Here is a 19,606-nt window from a genome sequence, read left to right on the forward strand (position 1 = left end):
AATTGTATTTTAATTGTAAAATCAAATATTTTTACTTTTTAGTCATGAAAATCGAACTTTAATTCGATGTTGAAATCGCTGGTTTCCAATCTTTTTCTTGCCATTGTTGCACTAAAATTTTGTATCTTTTTTTTTCATTGCACGAAAAATCATTTCTTTAAGTAAAAATTTTAATTTAAAAACATTGAACTTTAACGTCCCTAATAATTTTATTCACGATGTAGATGTAGTATAGCGGTAAGGATTATAATAGATGAAGCAAAAGACACTTAATATTTCAAATTGAATCAAATTGAATCAAACTGAATCAAATTGAATCAAGGTACATGATTCGATGAGGTCTTCAAATTAACTAACAATGTTTACTTCCGATAACTCTCAAAACCGGAAATGGGTTGGATCAGTAAATTTACTACATTGCCAAGATCTGCTTAAAGAATTGTCTAAAATATAATCAAATGCTGGATTATTTCCATGCTGATAACCCAATGCCGGAAAATCTTCAAATCAAATGCGGTTCATACCATTGATCAGTGTTAATACTCCCTACATTCATTCCTACCTCTTCAAACTCCTACATTCATTCCTACCTCTTTAATCCTTACCTTCGAGTTGTTCTTGGCCTTAATAAGTGGTGACCAAAATAATAAAACAAAGCAAAAAATAAATAAAAAATAAAATAAACAGATCTATAAGAATTGTCTAAGATGTGTTCTGAGAGTTTTTTTTTTTTTTTTTTTTTTTTTACACAGAGATCACCACTTATCAAGGCCCGGAAGCCACTCAGGGATAAGGGTTATTGCAAGTACATTACGTTAGTGAGGAGATTTGATGAAGTGTTTACTTAAGGGGGCGGTTCATTAGGAATTTGTTAACATTAGACTTGAAGACATCCAAGTTGTAGTCCGGAGGGAAGCAGGCAGACGGAACAGAGTTCCACAAGCGTTCAGTTCTAAGAAAGAAGCTTTGTTCATGAAATCCGCGTTTTGATTTAGGCACAGATATAGAGTGGGGGAAATTTTTCACAGTGGATTCAGCTAGACGGGTGTTTTTCGTGAAAGATTGGCGAGGGGGGACCAGGGATTGGAGTTGTGATAGCAGACCGAAATTGTGAGAACACAAGAAGTTCTGGTCATTTGTTGGGAACAGGCGACAACGGATATGCAACGACATTTAGATTTAACATATTTTTCGTGTTTATGTCTCCTCCCATCTCAAAATGCCATGGAATCATAAATAAAATCCATTTCTGCAATCCAACCATATTTAGCACAGATAAAATTTAGTCTGTGCCTGACTTGTCCATCAAGTTTCAATTATAAATGCCCCACAAACTTTATTTTATTACCATTCAATGATAAACACACCTGGATACACCCTTCATGAAAAATTATTATGATCCTCCAGTTTTTACACTAATATTCCTCTAAAATATTTTGCATTTTCTCTTGTTGAAACTTTTCTGTTTGAGACGTTTTCTTTCTTTCTTATTTGTTTTTCTTTTAACTCCATCAACTGAAACGTTACTTTATATGAATATTAATGTGAACATTGGCGAACTATATTTTTTTCCATCATTTTTATAGCGATTGTACACTAATTTATCATATTTGCATTGGGTCCTGAAACCTGGCAGTTAAACCCGAAATAAAAAGAAATATTTTTTCTAGAAGAGAAAAAGATTTTGCATTTGCCTGTGTTCACCTCATTTCATTTTATACCTCTTTTTCTTTTAACCCTAAACAAGGCATATTACCACTTGGACGTAAAGGATTATTATTTGAGATCGTGGGGAGTTCAATAGCAAGATGTCTGTTCACATTACATTTAAACTTCTGCATATTAGTATAGTCAGGGGAGCAGAAACAGGAATGAAATTTCAAAGTCTAGCAGATCGAGGGAAGAAACTATTACAGTAGTAGGCTATTCAGCTTCTAGAGCCCTCAATAGTGAAGGGGTGGGATTTTGCTACTTGTTGATTTAGTCGGGAGTATGTACGCTGAGGGGTCATAAATGATATAAGTTCATCAGAACACATTCCATGCAACATTGCGTAGATGGGACAGAGATCTTGACCGATAGTGTTGCACCTTTTTTTGGAACCTAAGAATGAGACACTAGTGGTAGGTGCACCAGCCCAGATGTGGCAACAATACCGGATGCATTTTTTGCAAAAAGCTTTCTTCCAGCTCAGAAGTAGAGAGCTTCAACTTATCAAAGACAATGCCAACGACTGTGATGTCATCAGTATAACGATTTTCTATGAGAATTGCCTGATTGTTAAGCAACAACAGTCAAACACGACAATACAGGCAAGCTGGCAGCAAGAAACAGAGAGGAGCAAGAAGAAATTCTTTTTGTACGAACATGTCACCTCTTATCAAGGCACAAAAATCATTTGAGGATAAAGGTTAAGGAGTTAGTCGAGTGGAGTCAGGATTTGATTATTTAAGGCAATGGTTCAACAAGAATTTGTTTACATTGGAAAAATTATTTACAATGGTTGTAGTTCGATTATTGTATATTGTTTTATATTATAGGAGATGATATTTTAAAACGTGTCATGTGTTATCTAGTGGATGTAAGATATTGTTCTTTTCACAGACAGATAATAAACGTATAAATCGTATGTATGTTGTTTAGCCAGGAGGATATGATATTGAGGTGTAAACTGAATCATGTTGTATGAGACTTATCGCATGGGATATTTTTACAGTTCATATGTAAGAAGAATAATATATGCTTCATACCTTTTGTTTTCTTGAAGAGTTCTTCTGTATTTTCCCGCTGCTCCGTGACGAACCATGAAGCCAATTGAGACATCTGTTCTTCTTTGTGAAAACCATAAAACAACTCTTTATATTTTTATAATATAAATTTATTACAGTTGTCTCAAATGGTTTTCACAGGATCTGCAGTTAGTCTACATTTCTATTCTTACAGCTCGCTCCCTAGCTGTCTGTCCACTCTCGTGGTCAATCTTCAACTCTGAATCTCTCCAAAACTAACTACATCACGTGTTCTCCCACGTCACCTAATTACGTGTCTCAGACCAACCTAATGTTTCCATCTAATTATTTGTTTATCCAAATCCAAAAGAATGTTTACATCTATTTTCTATTTTCGTATTCCTTTTGCTATTTACACGTCAATCATTTCTTCCTCAATTTAATTGTTTATTCTTCTAATCATAATAACTGATCCAGCGAGCATCCGTCACTCAAATCAATTAATAAGAATACAATAACAATAATAATAATGTTTTGACCATTGCTCCCGCTTGCTACAGTTAACAGATACTACGCTATGATCACAGCCTAAAGGGTCATAACATTACACAACGAGTTTGTCTGTAAATGTTTTACAGGGGGGGGGGGGCAATAGATTGGGTCTGATTCAAGCATTCAAGCAATAAATTAGAAAAAGACTAGCAATGTCTCTTGTGTGAGAAAGAGGCTGCAGAGAAGTTGGCATCCACACAAGAAAACATTTGCAAAGCAAATGACATTTAAAACTAAAATATTGTTCTGTCTTTGTGGCATTTCCTTTATGTTATTTGCTTTTGTCTCATCTGCATTGTTTAATATGGCTGGCAACAGAAGAATTATGTAAGACTAGACGTTTTGTCAATTAAAAACAGACAAAAAGTTATAGGCAATTAAAAACAGACAACACGTTATAAACAATTAAAAACAGACAAAAAAGTTATAAACAATTAAAAACAGACAAAAACGTTATAAACAATTAAAAACAGACAAAAAACGTCATAAACAATTAAAAACAGACAAAAACGTTATAAACAATTAAAAACAGACAAAAACGTTATAAACAATTTAAAACAGACAAAAAAGTTATAGACAATTAAAAGCAGACAAAACGTTATAAACAATTAAAAACAGACAAAAACGTTATAAACAATTAAAAACAGACAAAAACGTTATAAACAATTAAAAACAGACAAAAACGTTATAAACAATTAAAAGCAGACAAAAACGTTATAAACAATTAAAAACAGACAAAAAATTATAAACAATTAAAAACAGACAAAAAATTATAAACAATTAAAAACAGACAAAAAAGTTATAAACAATTAAAAACAGACAAAAACGTTATAAACAATAAAAACAGACAAAACGTCATAAACAATTAAAAACAGACAAAAAAGTTATAAACAATTAAAAACAGACAAAACGTTATAAACAATTAAAAACAGACAAAAACGTTATAAACAATTAAAAACAGACAAAAAGTTATAAACAATTAAAAACAGACAAAAAGTTATAAACAATTAAAAACAGACAAAAACGTTATAAACAATTAAAAACACACAAAAACGTTATAAACAATTAAAAACAGACAAAAAATTATAAACAATTAAAAACACACAAAAACGTTATAAACAATTAAAAACAGACAAAAAATTATAAACAATTAAAAACAGACAAAAAATTATAAACAATTGACTTGGGATGCTTTATACCAAACTGATGGTTGAACATGATTAAATGCTATTATTATTGTAGTACATACTAATCCCTCTTAATTCCTGTTAATCTTTAACTATGCATCGAATGGAAATCACAATACTTAGTTTGCTGCATTTTATCATCACAACATTTCAGCCAGATCAGCCGAGTAGTTTTCTAGAAAAATTAGAACTTAAATACAAATCCCTATTAATCTGTAAATTAATCGGTAAATTAATCTGTACCTTTACAGTGAATGGATAGCATAATACTTAGTTCGCTGCACCTTATCATAACAAATGTGTCAGCTAGATCAGGCCCGTAGTTTCTGAGAAAAAATAGAACTTAAATACAAATCACATACAAACTTAAAAAATTATAATATAGTTGGATCCTCTGCAGATTTAGTTCTTCACCAGAAGGAATGGCAAATTGCCCAATGGCCTGGCAGTGTTGCAAACGGCAAATCACTTATATAGGATGTGACTTGTACCGACACTTTTGCATCTTCATCTTTAACAGAATCAGCAACAAATGTTAAATTTCAACATCAGTAAAGAACTGCAAGCAATCAAAATATGCAGGTCTTATCGACGGATAAACGAATCACTATGGAGATGAATGGAGTAATAGGCCATGCCATGTATGACTTCATCAACTGGTCTATTAATGATGCACCACACTCGTACCATCATGAATCGACATGGCTTTATGAATAGTTCTTCATCGCCATGAAAATGCCTTGAGCATGCTCTTGGCCTGCCAAGCTATCAGGGCATCAATGAAATTTTCTTGTTATTAACTTCGGACAATGAACCACAGAACTAAGTTCAAACCATGGTCGTTGTGTTGACTTCTTGCAACGTATGCATGTTACAAGAGAACTTCATAGAAAAATATTCAGTTTTTCTGGCAAAAATAATTTAAAACGTTTTGTTATTTTATTTATTGGAATTTTTTTACATGACGATTTTTAATGTGCATCATTTAGATCAATTATACAGTGTAAAATGCCAGTTCATTGGGGGGGGGTCATATATGCTGCATGCCATATCCCAAACTTCCAAAACAGCTATATTACAGTCAGCTGTCCAAAGGAAAAATAACCGGAAGCGGACAGTGAAAACGGTTCAAGTAGAGTCTGAAAGTGTTTTTCAAACAGTTCAGTTTGTATTCTGAATTGTGGGAAAACTTAGTCCGAAAAAGATGTTTGTGTGTACCACAAGCCACAAAAGGGATACAATTGTTGAATCCGCATTGAAGAACGTGAGAGGAAACGTACTATTAGAAAAGATCAATCACATCATCCTATAGGTGTCCTGCATGATGGAGATACTTCAGAGCTCGAATCAGACTGACAAGCCATCTCCAGACTCATAGCATGATTGCTTTCATCTTCACAAGCGAAGGATTCATTATCATCATCGTAATAAGTAAGTAGTAAGTCTACGCATCTAAAACAAGAATAAGATTAAGGTTGTTTAAATTCATACAAGAATTGTCAACATGGATCTGTAGTGCAATAGCTAAAAAGTGCTGGCTCTAAGCCAGTTCTGTGTGACATTTGACGTTTGAAACGTTAGAATAACACCTGAGAACAATAGTCCAAATGATCCAAATAATTTTTCTTTATGTTCTTTATTTTAAAAGCTTCTGTGCATTCGTTGTTATTCTTTTTTGATTCGACTGTGCTGATTAATGTTAGAGAAGTACGATATTCGAATAGTTCACAAATATTTTCCCCATGATAAAAGCCCAGGCAGCCACCAAGTATTTATAAACAAAATGTAAACACTTATGCTCACATTCTAACATATATTGTTTTGCTCTTACCAACCTCATAATTAAACATATAAATGCCATAGATATAAGCTTTCACACACACACACACACACACACACACACACACACACACACACACACACACACACACACACACACACACACACACACTTAAAATTCCTATACGCATACTTAAGTTCATATAAAAATTATTTGAAAGTCTGATCACCAGAACATATATGTATATACATACGTATATGTTGTAAAATAATACACAGAGAAATACAATAACATATAAGTGAGCTTTCTACTCAGTTATGTTTGGTGGAGTAAGGGCGGGCTACCCTGATGGGTTTGATGAGATGTTCTATGTTGATTCCCGAGTTCGACATAAGGTTTATCTTTTATATCACTCAATAAGTCCCATGCCTATCTAATAAAACAACTTTTAGGCAAATTTTTTACTTTATTCATATCCATATCGTCTCATCCTCGAGTGATACACTGATTTCAACGCTCTTCTAATAATTTAATGCCTTTCTTGTAGAACAATTTGACTGTGGCTTAAAAAATTTAGTTTCTTATATCATTTCTTCATTGGAGCCAAATATCTTTCTCGGGAACATTCTTCCGAGGTCTGCAAACAGCCAGTAGTTGTTGGAGACAGTTTGTAGAGAATAAGGAGGCTGCAGAAGCAATACGAAGTGCAATTCATATAGTTTTGCTATCGATGCGATCGACATGGTGTACTATCTTAGTGAAAAATCATTTGTCATCAGTGTTTTAGCAATTTCTTCCTAAAAACGTACTAATGCTGCAAATATTCATTATTAATAATTTTCATCTTGACGTATCATCGTTTACTATGGCAAGATTTGAACGATAAGGACCACATGAACCACATGAATTGTAGTCAGAGCTTTTACAATTTAGATACAAAATCCTACTTGAAATATATGTCATTTTTATCGTTTATAAATGTTTCGTTAATCTTGTTGCTGCGTTTTTAATAAAAGTTTATGAAATTTATTGTTATTCACTTCTTAAACTGTAGATACAGCAAAATACGTGCCCGTGAATAAGTATATTTTATTTATAAATAAAAATATACGTCTCTACAAGATAACACGATATATGTAAGATAAGTAACTCCCTTTCTTTCAAGCATTTAGGAAGTGAATCACCGTAGATAGCTTTCATAAGTTTTTATTATTCCCAAAAAATAACAACAAAAGTAACTAAACAAAATAAACAATAAAATCGACATATGTTTCAAGCTTCGTGGCTCAGTAGTAAAATCTCTTATTAAAATCCATGTTGTTGTGCGTTTGAATTTTGTCATAGTCACAATATTGAGCTGTAGATTCAACGAAACATGTGTCCATGTGTAACTATATTTCATCCATAAAAAATATACGACCTGAAAATATATAGGGTGACATAATGTATGCAGGGAAGGTAACTCTGTCAAGCACTATAGACGCCTTTCATAAGCTGTCACCATTATTGCTAAGAAAAAAGAACAACAAAAATACCATTTTCTCTCTCTCTCTCTCTCTCTCTCTCTCTCTCTCTCTCTCTCTCTCTCTCTATATATATATATATATATATATATATATATATATATATATATATATATATATATATATATATATATTTTTTTTTTTTTTCTAAATGTTTCATCCAATGCCAGTAGGCGCAAGTGAAACTTGAACAAATTCCACGGAATCTTTCACGTTTTTTTAATGGCTGGAAATACTTGATGCTTCACCAAGGCTATCAAGGATATTTTTTTTATCGTGACACCATCACTTGATGGGTTGCCTACCACGGCTTAAGAGAAGCCTATCTACCCTCGAAAGAAGGATAGACTGCGCCAGTTTCCGGTACATACAGTGCTTTGACTTCTCAAATGGTCACCCATCTAGTATTGGCCAGGCATAACGTTGCTTAACTTATATATATATATATATATATATATATATATATATTTGGTGAAGTGACATATGAACAAAATCAGACAAATAAAGAGGGCATTTAAATTACAAATCTTTGTATATATACTTATTTTTTTAAAATCTTTCATATATAAATCAGTATATTATCGCATTAATAATCAGCAGTTCATGTATATATATATATATATATATATATATATATACATGAACTGCTGACTATATATATATATATATATATATATATATATATATATATATATATACATGAACTGCTGACTATTAATGCGAGTGTTGTAGGTTCCATCCTTGGCTTGGGAGAGATGCTAGTCTAGCCTCACTGATAAGTTGTGATACAACGAAACAGTACTGTATGTGGATGACTACAGATATATATATATGTGTGTGTGTGTGTATGTGTATGCATACATATGCATATATATGTGCATGTATATATGTGTGTGTATATATATAAGTGTATATATGTATGTATATATATGTTTACGTATATATGTGTGTGTATATATATATATATATGTGTGTGTGTGTGTGTGTGTGTGTGTGTGTGTGTGTGTGTGTGTGTGTGTCAATAAAGCATTCACAATACACATATAGAATTTCCTAAACGTAGAGTTGTATAAAAAGCTTTTTGTTCTGTTTAAAAATAATTAAACAGTAGAATATTATAATGAGAAAATAAAGGCGAATTACATTAAACATGTTGAATAATCTCATATCTCAACAAAAGCGCATAAATTTCGCCCTATGTGACTTTCTTTCCTTGCTACTCTTTTAATGGCCAAACGATTGCACAAACAGCTAATTATTTTGTAACAAGTTCATCTTTATTCTCAGAAAGTAAACTTACAATGATGTATGCAATCATGTTTTCTTTGTACGTGTTAACTAGTATGGGTCGGAGGCAATAAAGATTTCCCATTCTACAATGAACGTTAACAGTTATACAATAAAGAATTGTGTTTGATACTCACGTTCAGGAAGTCCACCTATTCACTTGCTTACTCACGAAGACAAAGTAAGACACGAGATCATGTTTTATTGTGGAGAACTTCAACTCCCCTAAAAAGAGCACCCAGGACTGAAACAAAACTAAACAGTTAGTTTTGAAGAATTCCTCTTTTATTGAACGAGACTAGAAAATGTAAAGTTTAGTATCAGAACAGATACTACACTTTGAATTATTTATTTGCACAAAATATAAAAAAATTACATTTTAATATTCGAACATATTAGGCACAAGGCCATTCAAAAGTGTGGGAAAATGGGTGTCGTTGTTCATTCTTTGTTATAATAACTAAAAAAAAGTCTACTCTTGATTAGAATCAGCAATCGCCATAATACCACATTTACTCCAGAGGCTGTCCTACTTAAAATTTCCTAAATCGTTCACAAATCTTATTGAAAATGCTTACAATCATTTCATTGACGACATTACACATTGATCCAAACCAAAAAGGGCATAGAATTCGTTTTTTAATATTATATTTGATATTTATCTCCCAACCTTGACGGAATGATGCGACACAAGGGTCAGAAAGTCGGATTTGAAGAGCCAGCAACCTAGAGGAAAAGAACTCTGGACTGTAAACATTCCTGGGCAACTATTGGCATTCATCGGTAGGGGCGCCTCAGACAATTAGCAATAAAGTAACCCAAAGAGAGAAGGCAAATATTTTTGGGGTGGACCTTTTAGAACTGTACATAACCAAAGCCATACCACATTTAACAGAGGGAAAAAATTTTAATAGAAGTTTTGTATTAACCCATATTATAACACCTGGAGCAACTTTCAACCCTTTGTAACAACTCCCTTTAAATATCATGCCTTTCTTTGTTATATTGCAGCAACTTCAATAAAATGGTCGACTATAGTTGAGGGCGACCCAATGGTTCCTTTATCATTGTCTACTTCACTGAGATGCAAAGGAGAGTCCCACTCGTTTCTCTAGATTGCTCCACTAACTCTTGATCCTAACCTTACAATACTGAGTGTTTAGCAAGGGTGGCATCAAGTATATATATATATATATATATATATATATATATATATATATATATATATATAAACTCATCGAGGATTGACTGCATGTTTCCCAGCTTATTATTGAACGCTATAAACATTATGCGAAATTGGCCGATTTATTCCTAATTACTTTCAATTACTTTTAACTTTTGAGAAGATCGGAGATTACATCGGCCAGAATTCGTTTTTTAATATTATATTTGATATTTATCTCCCTACCTTGCCGGGAGAAGTTGAGGATAATCTGCATAATAATCTAAATTATCCAAAACATACATTACTTTCATTTAGATTTAGATTTTCTTCCAACGAAATAAATCAACCTATAAATTGAGATGTAGGTGAATGTGTTACTTTTCCCATAGGATAACTCCACTTACCCTTGATTCCCACCTTTTACTACCGATTTTAGTCTTTGGTATGATTCATACAATGATTGAATCCCAGTCTCTCTGATCATCAACAAACACTCCAATAATTATGGCAAAATGACAAGTTAAATTCTTTAAAATCCTCTACAATTTAGAAAAATATTTTTTAATTCTTTCCAATGTCTTTAAATTATAATGTCTTTAAGGATACAGAAAACAAAACATTTGAACTTTACGTTCAACGAGATTATTGAAAGCGAATTAATTACTTTATGTTATTTGAATTATTCCTACTATTGTTTTTTTCCGTTGTATCCGTTATGCCACACGTTCTTGCGGATAATTTGTTTGAGTCAGTAGTTCTAGGAAGGTTGTCGACCATGACTAAAGAGGCATCTCTTCACGATTTACTTGGTGCTATGACGTATGAGGTCAGTAATACGGGTTTTAAATCAGAGTTTTTTATAGATGACTAATCTAATGAGATATATTGGTCCATCAATATTGAGAGGGGTAGTCCCACGCCTAGGGTCTAAATCAGACATTTCTCGCTTGGATTTTCAATCTTCATTTCAAAAATTTAAAAAATTCTGAAACACAATTTCATTACGTAATAATTTAATAATAAAAAGCTAGATCCATAAAAACTGCAGTTAAGCCGCAACTATTCCATTCAGAATTAACTTTTATTTCCTGTCTTACAAGTGTTTAATATGGCCGCCATCCACAGCACAGACAACAACAATAAAATAAGAGAATTCCTCCTCAATATATCACTATTTATTGAGTTTATTGCTGTTGTTATTCGATGTTAAAGGCCATAGAAGTTAATGAGTAGTGTTGGAACATAAAATGCGATCTTTCATGAGGACGTCAAATTGCAAAATTCCATCGACTTCTCTTGTCGCTATTGGTAAATAGTCTGTAAGATTTCAAACATGTCTTTTTAGCACATGCTCGATAGTAGATTTAGCTCATAGCTCGATTTATGGATTTCAATGAACTGTCAAACGCAACATGGATTCTAACAAATGTCTATCAAACTTGTGATTGTATTACACTTTATCTTTTAGACGAACACACGTTTTCTTGAAAAAAATAAATAAAAATACAATTGAATGTTTTTAGGAGAGAATAGATTAATGTGAAATTGCGTTAGAAAAATATGCTGCACCTTAACAATTGATTTTTATGACGTTGAAAATGCACAACGCCATATTCTGTTTCTGAATTCTTGCGATGAGGATTGATAATTTGTATTAGTTGTATTATTCGAATTGATATTCTCACCTTGAGTGTTATTCGCACAACGTTTTGGAGAATGTAACATCCGACCTTCTTTAAGTGTATTTTGTCAAACTCTGGAATCTTTCTGTTGAACTCGGGAATCTGCACGGAATTTCAAACAAAACCTGTTATTTAATCCACTGAGGTAACATATTTTCATTCCATCAGCCATAACCAAAACGTTGCGCGAATAATACCCAAGTGAGGACTCAGAGAGTAAACAAACAAGCAAATGTTGTTGAAAGCGAATTGAATCGGTTTCCTTTGAAGGCAAAAGTGCCTAGGAAATATCAAATTCACAAGCGTTATCCAGTCGCATGTATAACCCGGTAAGGGGAGATAACAATATCATGTTTTTGCAGTTTTTACAGGAAGTGTCGAGGTCCTGTTATACACAGCGCCTGGTATTCCCAAATGGTCAGTCATCTGGTTCTGACCACAATCGACGTCACTTAACTTCCGTGATTTAACGAGAACCAGTGTGTATGTGTTAGAACTGAAGCAAGACATCAAGAAATCGATCCATTATTTTTCTATAACCTTTTATATTACAAAGAATATGCGTCCCCAGATGGATCCAAAATATTAGGACACATTTAATCCCTTGATTAAGTGCAATATTTCAGACCTTCAAGTACTTCAATGCATTTTTTCAAATATTATTACAGAGAAAATTAAGTTAAAATGAGAAAAAACATGATTGGATATTTCGATAGAAAAGATTATTTATTGTGCGGCAAATTTGATGCTTGGTTCGAGAATCTATAATATAAACATACTGTCTCTATCTTTATCTATCTATCTATCTTTATCTATCTATCTATCTATCTATCTATCTATCTATCTATCTATCTATCCCTATGTCTTGACATGTAATTATAAACAAAGCCTTACACTAGGATTAACAACCATTTTTATTTAGTAAAAATTGATGAAGAATCTAATTGGAGTGTTCATTTAGTATGTAGTGTTCCGCCTGGCTATGGGTTGTATATTTTGGTGATAGTACATCTTAGAAAAGTGCCAAGAACAATGCTGTGGGGAAAATAAAAACGGAAATACAAACGGCCTACCTGTAAAACGCCCACGTGTCTGCCTGTCATGCGCGTTGGACAGGAAAAATAGAAACCAAGATGGCGTCTGCGATATTTAACAGAAATGGTGAATATAATATAAAGCAGGTCGCTTGGAGGAGTGAGGACAGTTTTTTTTCGCTGTACAGACGGTTACTCAGTGTATTGGAACGAGTGAAGGAGGTTCCAGTTCTACAAGCTATTTCGGCATGACGTCAGGATTTGATCCTAAGCTGATTCCAGTGTTTGATGGCAGCAGCCCTGAGCAGTCAGTACAGGAATGGGTGGAAAAGACAGAATTGATATGCCAGCTCATTGGTGTGAAGCGTCTCGAATGCATGGTCCCAATGCGCCTCACTGGGGGTGCATATGCTGCATACCAGCAGCTAATGAACGAAAAGAAGGCAGATTTCACCTGCATCAAAAACGCCCTCTACACAGCGTTTGCACTAGATCCGATTGCTGTATGGAAGGAGTATGGAACGCAAGTTACATTCCGGGGATATGGTTGATGTTTATCTGGCAGAACTGAAGAATTTTGTGGTCCTGTTCGAAGGAATGTCAGATAAAGGCCTGGTGTGCACATTTATTGCAGGATTGCCCGCTGGTGTGGAGGATCTGCTCTGAGCCTCATCCCAAGTAGACGATAGACATCTCGGAAGTATTAGCACGGGTGTGGGTGGTGGCAGCCATGCAACCATCACAGGGTGGATCTCAGGACCTGGGCACGGTTACAAGCTGCTACAAGTGTGGTGGGCCCAACCATTTGGCCTATTATTGTCTCTGATTGCACTCACTGACTTGAAGGCTTAGTGGGATTCTGTGCTACAACTGTAAAAACCGGGGACACCTGGCCTATGCCTGTTCAGGAAATGGGCAAGGGGAGGAAGCTACAGTGCCAGCCTTCTTCTCAGATCGTCACTGAACAAGGCGCTGCTCGCAATGAGCATGGGCATAAACGGACGTGAATGTCTCGCCCTTGTAGACACTGGGTGTACCTGGAGCCTGGTGCACAAGGCATGTTGCAACACTTGGTACTGGGAGAGAATTTCAGTGCTAACCGTGGGTGGAGGGTCGCTGGCCGCATGTGGGGTGAGCGCCATCAGCACAAGCATTCGGAATGGGCCTGCAGTAGTTGTGCAAGCCCTGGTGATGGACAGGGAGCTGCTTGGGTACGACCTACTTCTAGGGATGGATTTGATTACACAGCTAGGTAGAATCACTGTGGACTGCACTGGTAAGATTAAGTTCTTCCGACATTAGAAACGTGTTTGCTCCGCAATTACTCTGGACGAACCTGACTTTCATGCAAAGTACGATAGGGAAACCAACGTGTGGATGGCATCTTGGAAGTGGGCTGGCGATCAACCACCAATATCCTTATGGAACCAACTATCAGAGTACCCCCTCCAACGAGGCTAAGGGGGCAGTATGAAAAAGAATGGTAGACTTGGATCAACAATGGTTGACTGCTTCCATACCCTGAGGATGAGCTCGGCCCCCCCCTCCGAGGACTGATTCCCCTGATGGCTGTCTTTTAAGATAGCAAACAGAAGGTCGGACCCGTCATGGACTACGGCAGGGGCAGATATTTGTGCACTGAAATTAAGGGAGTGGTGGCAGCAAGGGTCGGATGTGGCAATTTTGGACCTGCACACGGCCTACCTGCAGATACACATTGAAAAAGTGCTGCGGCCATTTCAGACTGTGAAAATTAAAGTAACTCGCTAGTGTCTGACAAGGCTAGGGTTTGGTCTCAACATGGCACTAGGTATTATGACGGCAATTATGCACGCAATCCAGCAACAGGATGAGGCTGTGTGTCAGGCGACATCGTCTTCCATCGACGATATCTTTGTAAATGAGACCCTTATGTATGCCCAATTGGTCAAAGAGCACTTCAAGAACTTCGGACTGACATGCAAGGAACCTGAGCGTCTGTGAGACGACGCAAAAGTACTTGGCTTGTGAGTGAGTGGTAGCAAGGAGGGGCTCTACTGGAGAAGAGATGGTGACATTCCAGAAGTCCCATCCAACATCACTCGTCGGAGCGTTTTTTCTGTTTGTGGAAAGCTGGTGGGCCACTTCCATCTGTGTGGTTGGCTCAGGGTAGCAGTGGCAGCCGTAAAACGTCGTGCCACATTCGCATCATTGGGTTGGGATCATAAAGTACATGATGCCACGCTCCTGAGCATGCTGACAGAAACTGTGGCCAGGGTGACTCGTGATGACCCTGTGCAAGGGAACTGGTGCATTAATGGGAATGAATTTACGGTCTGGGTGGACACTAGTTCACTAGCCCTTGGAATTGCCCTTGCGGTTGATGATGGCATTATCGAAGATGCCTGTTGGCTTCATCCAGAGAATGATTCTAGACACATAAACCTGTCCGAACTTGATGCCACATTGAAAGGAGTTACCCTGGTACTTCAGTGGCAAGCAAGGGTACCCCATATTATCACGGACTCTGCATGCACTCATCGGTGGATAACTGATGCATTGACTGGAAGATCACGGCTAACCACACGGGCAGTGAGTGAGATGTTGATATGAAGATGGCTCGCCACCCTGGTTGATACAATCAAAGAGTACAACATGACCATAGACCTAACGTTGATCAGGTTTGTAAGCAACAGAGCAGATGCGCTGACACGAGTACCACAACGGTGGCTGCTGGCTGATATCCGGGGAGGTTCTGAGATGCTGCAAGAGTTTTGTGCAGCTGTCGCGTGTAATATAGATGCAGATGGTATCAGTGAGATTTATCGGCAATGTGGACACCCAGGAGTTGAGTGGACACTGTGTTTTGCCAAAATGGTTGACCCAAGTAAGAAGGGCAGATGTCAAGAGAGTAGTGGAAAGTTGCCAGGCATGTCAGTCAATCTAGCTGGCTCCGATACAGTGGAAAAAAGGGCAATTAGGAGTGAGTGGCATGTGGTAGGCATGGATATTACACATTACATGGAAATCACTTCCTCACCCTCATAAATTGTGGACCTACGCGCTTCGTGGTCTGGAGACCACTTGGGCGCGAGGACTCCTCCTACATTATTCGCCAGCTGTCATCTGTGTTCTTTGAAAGAGGCACACCCGAAGAGGTGCTAGCAGACAATCGCTAATCAGGAAGGACAGGGATTGTATGCACTAGGGGATCCTATCTGGGTGAAGCCACCAGGAAGCCGGTGCACTGATAGATACACACGGGGCTGAGTGACCAATGGGGTGAGTCAGCAATCAGTCATGGTTCATGGTGTGCCCTGTCATGTTAGGGACCTGAGGCTGGCAACATAGTTGCAACCACCACTAGACGACGGGAGTGATCTGGGTCTGAGACCATCGTTCCGGTTTGCACCATCTTCATCCTCATCAAGTAGCAAATCCAATATTAGTAGCCTCTCAGGGAAGGCAGTGTTCTTCGACCCTCAGACTGCGGATGAGAGCGCAAGTGAATAAGAGGCCTACACAGTCCTCCTTCGAAGAAGCACCCGCCAGAAGAGAGTGCTACCTCCCTGCCATCTCTGTGATCATGAGATTAGGGGGCGATGTGGGGAAAATAGAAACGGAAATGCAAATGGCCTACCTGTAAAGCGCCCACGTATCTGCCTGTCATGTGCGTTGGACAGGAAAAAGAGAAACCAAGATGGTGTCTGCGATATTTAACAGAAAAGGTCTCATGTGATCTTGCGAGATTCACATGGGTGAATGTAATATAAAGTAGGTCGCTTGGAGGAGTGGGGACAGTTATTTTTCGCCATACACACGATTCCACTGCATTCAGTGCATTGGAACAAGTGAAGGAGGTTCCAGTTCTACATTAACATATAGCTGAACTGACGAATGGAAAGGATGGATAAAAACATAAATGTTATGAATGTGTCGCAAGTTAGCAAGTGACAATTCGACAATCGGAATTTTGGAATGAAAGCGAGAAAACGTATTGACGAATAAAATATATTTATATGAAAATTTTCAGAGATGCAAAATATAATTTGAAAGACCAAAGTTTGTTGAGAAGTTACGTTGTAAGTATCTGTGTGTGTGTGTGTGTGTGTGTGTGTGTGTGTGAGAGAGAGAGGGAGAGAGAGAGAGTTAACTTTATCACTGGAGAAATAGCATCAAGCTTAAAAGAATTTCAATGTGGTGCACTTTAGTCTTCTATGATAAGAGTTGTTAAGTGTTGAGAGTCGAGGCAGGTGTCAACAGAAATAACTCTAAATTTCTATTCAGCAAACCATTATTTTATAGGCGAGTTTAAAATGATTTTTATTGGTTGAAAAATATTTTGAGTTCACATGTTTATGTAAAACCTCTTTGTTTTTGGGAATGACGAGAAAAAGGGTAGTAATTAACGTCATTTGCTTTTTCAGCATTCGCCTGAATCTCATCTCAAATATACGACGCCATGAAATAAGCGAAGAAATAAAGAAAGAGTAAGCTGAAGAAAGAAAGAAAGAAAGAATATCTTATTATGCTCGTTCGTCTCGAACGTCGATTTCTAATCTACCACAAGTATTAGAATTTTTTGTGAAGTCTGCGTATGTGTTGGGCATCCATAAATAGCAAACACGTTTTATTTTATGCATTTTAATTTCATTTTTAACTTAAAAATAAAAAATTATAGAAACTGAAAAATAAGAATCAAGATTGTATTTTGGGATTTAGGTTCGAGAACAAGAATAAACAGGGACAGTCATTTAATCCTGATGGATGTTTGATGTACACGCTGGTATAATTAGCTTCCCTTGGGTGGAGACACCATAATGAAGGGTGATAAGAAGTCAGTGGAAGGACATAAAGTAATCGTAAATAAGGGTATGGGGTAATATGACTCATTATAAGGGGGGGGTAAGGGTAAAAACTAATAATTATTCTATTTAAGTTAAAGTATGGAAAGGAGAGAAGGGATAAGAGAAATAACTTCTGCAAGTGCCATGCTTATGATGTTAATATGTGGCACGTCCTCAGATGGATTTCGAGAGTGTTAAAGTCTAATACATGTAGGCGCCGGTTGTGCGCATGTGTCAAAACATATAGGTAGTTGGGGGGGGGTCTATCAATAAACCAATAAAACCCCCAACCGGATGTTGACTCGTCGGCTGTTACATACAAGATGAACAAAACCGTCTCTGCGCATCGGCTCCACGCACCTTTTCGCTGAGAAAATGAAAAATAGTAAAAATTAATTCTAAAGTATGCGCGCCTAAAATAAAGTATGAACAGCTGGTAGGCTGTGGGGGCCGGGTGGGATAGATAAATAGCCGATGTTTTGAGAGAGAGAGAGAGAGAGAGAGAGAGAGAGAGAGAGAGAGAGAGAGAGAGAGAGAGAGAGAGAGAGATCCACTTTCAAAGTTAAATCCGACAATACTTCTCTACTACAAAATCACTAAAACCGAAGAAAAAAGGCAAAAGGAATAAGTCCTTAAAAAACAAACAAAAAGAAAACAAAAATAAATTAATAAATAAAAAATCCAATCGTCTTTCAATTCTTTCTTTTTTCTTTCTTTCAGGTAAAAAACCTGACCTTTTTAACACTCAAATTTTAACCAAACTTTTATCGTGTATAAAAGTTATCCAACGCTAAATGTTCTTTGTCAGTCTTGTTATTTTTGTATGGAGTTGTTGTTGTTGCATGTTTTAACAAATTACAAAACCCATAAAATCCACTGTTCAAAAATCATTGTTTATATGGTAATTTGAATCTAAAGTTTTTTTAAGACCAGACAAGTGATAGATTTTTTAAATAAACATATTTGTTCATTAAAAATTCGAATCGTAAAGTCGAAATCAATCTGAGGACGTGTCAAGTATTAACACTGGCATAGCACGAAAGAGAAAGAAACACTTTCTGAAGAATCTTCTACGATTCGAATTCGAAAGAATTTAATTTTTCATGAACAAATACGTTTATAAAAAATCTTGCACTTGTCTGGTCTTAAAAATATGTAGCAGCCGACAGCCGCTACTAGCAAGCAGAGCTACTTCTCATAACTTCGAGATTTGAAATCTATTTCTCCCTGGCTTGTCCAATCACAAGCGAGCCCTCAGTCACGTGACCGAGTATATAAAAGGCAAAATCACGAACCCTTCTCTCTCTTTGTGCTCTACCCAGAAGCACACATCGACTGGGGCTTCAGCCCCAGGCTGAATGTAAGTATTACAAACTAGATATATTTCTCTTCAAACTCCTACTTGTTTCCGCGTGTCATGCCCAGGCGAACGTTCTTTGCCATGCTAAAGAACTGTCCTCGTTGATACGTTTCACACACACTCGTGGCAACACGACAACGCACTGAAGTCTTTACCCTTTCTTTCTTTTGGCCGGCTTCCTTTGTACCGACGGCTACTAGCTATAAACACTATTGTCTCCCTCAACACGCCGGCAATATATATTTCTATCTTTAAATACATGGAACACTTTTATCTCTACCAACGAACTCTTCACAATACAAGCGCATACGAACACTGGACTCTCTTACTAATACGTTTCTCTCTTGTACTCTTCTAATAAAGCTACTAGCGAAGGCAACAAATAAATTTTATTAATATAGAATGAAACTTCCATTTCGTTGTTGTCTCATTTCTATAAATACCTGTAAATTTTAATTAAAAATAATTTCATAAAATCAAC

At 36.4% G+C, this 19,606-nt stretch overlaps 1 protein-coding gene across 2 annotated transcripts in view; it reads left to right on the forward strand.

Annotated features, from left to right (window-relative positions):
* The window catches only part of LOC145259144 (anoctamin-7-like), a 577,044-nt gene that overhangs the window by 403,343 nt on the left and 154,095 nt on the right, over nt 1-19,606 (forward strand). The gene's annotated exons all lie outside the window — the stretch shown is intronic.

Source organism: Euprymna scolopes, chromosome 34 (genome assembly GCF_053919585.1).
Source record: "Euprymna scolopes isolate OS-2025 chromosome 34, ASM5391958v1, whole genome shotgun sequence".
NCBI lineage: Eukaryota > Metazoa > Mollusca > Cephalopoda > Sepiida > Sepiolidae > Euprymna > Euprymna scolopes.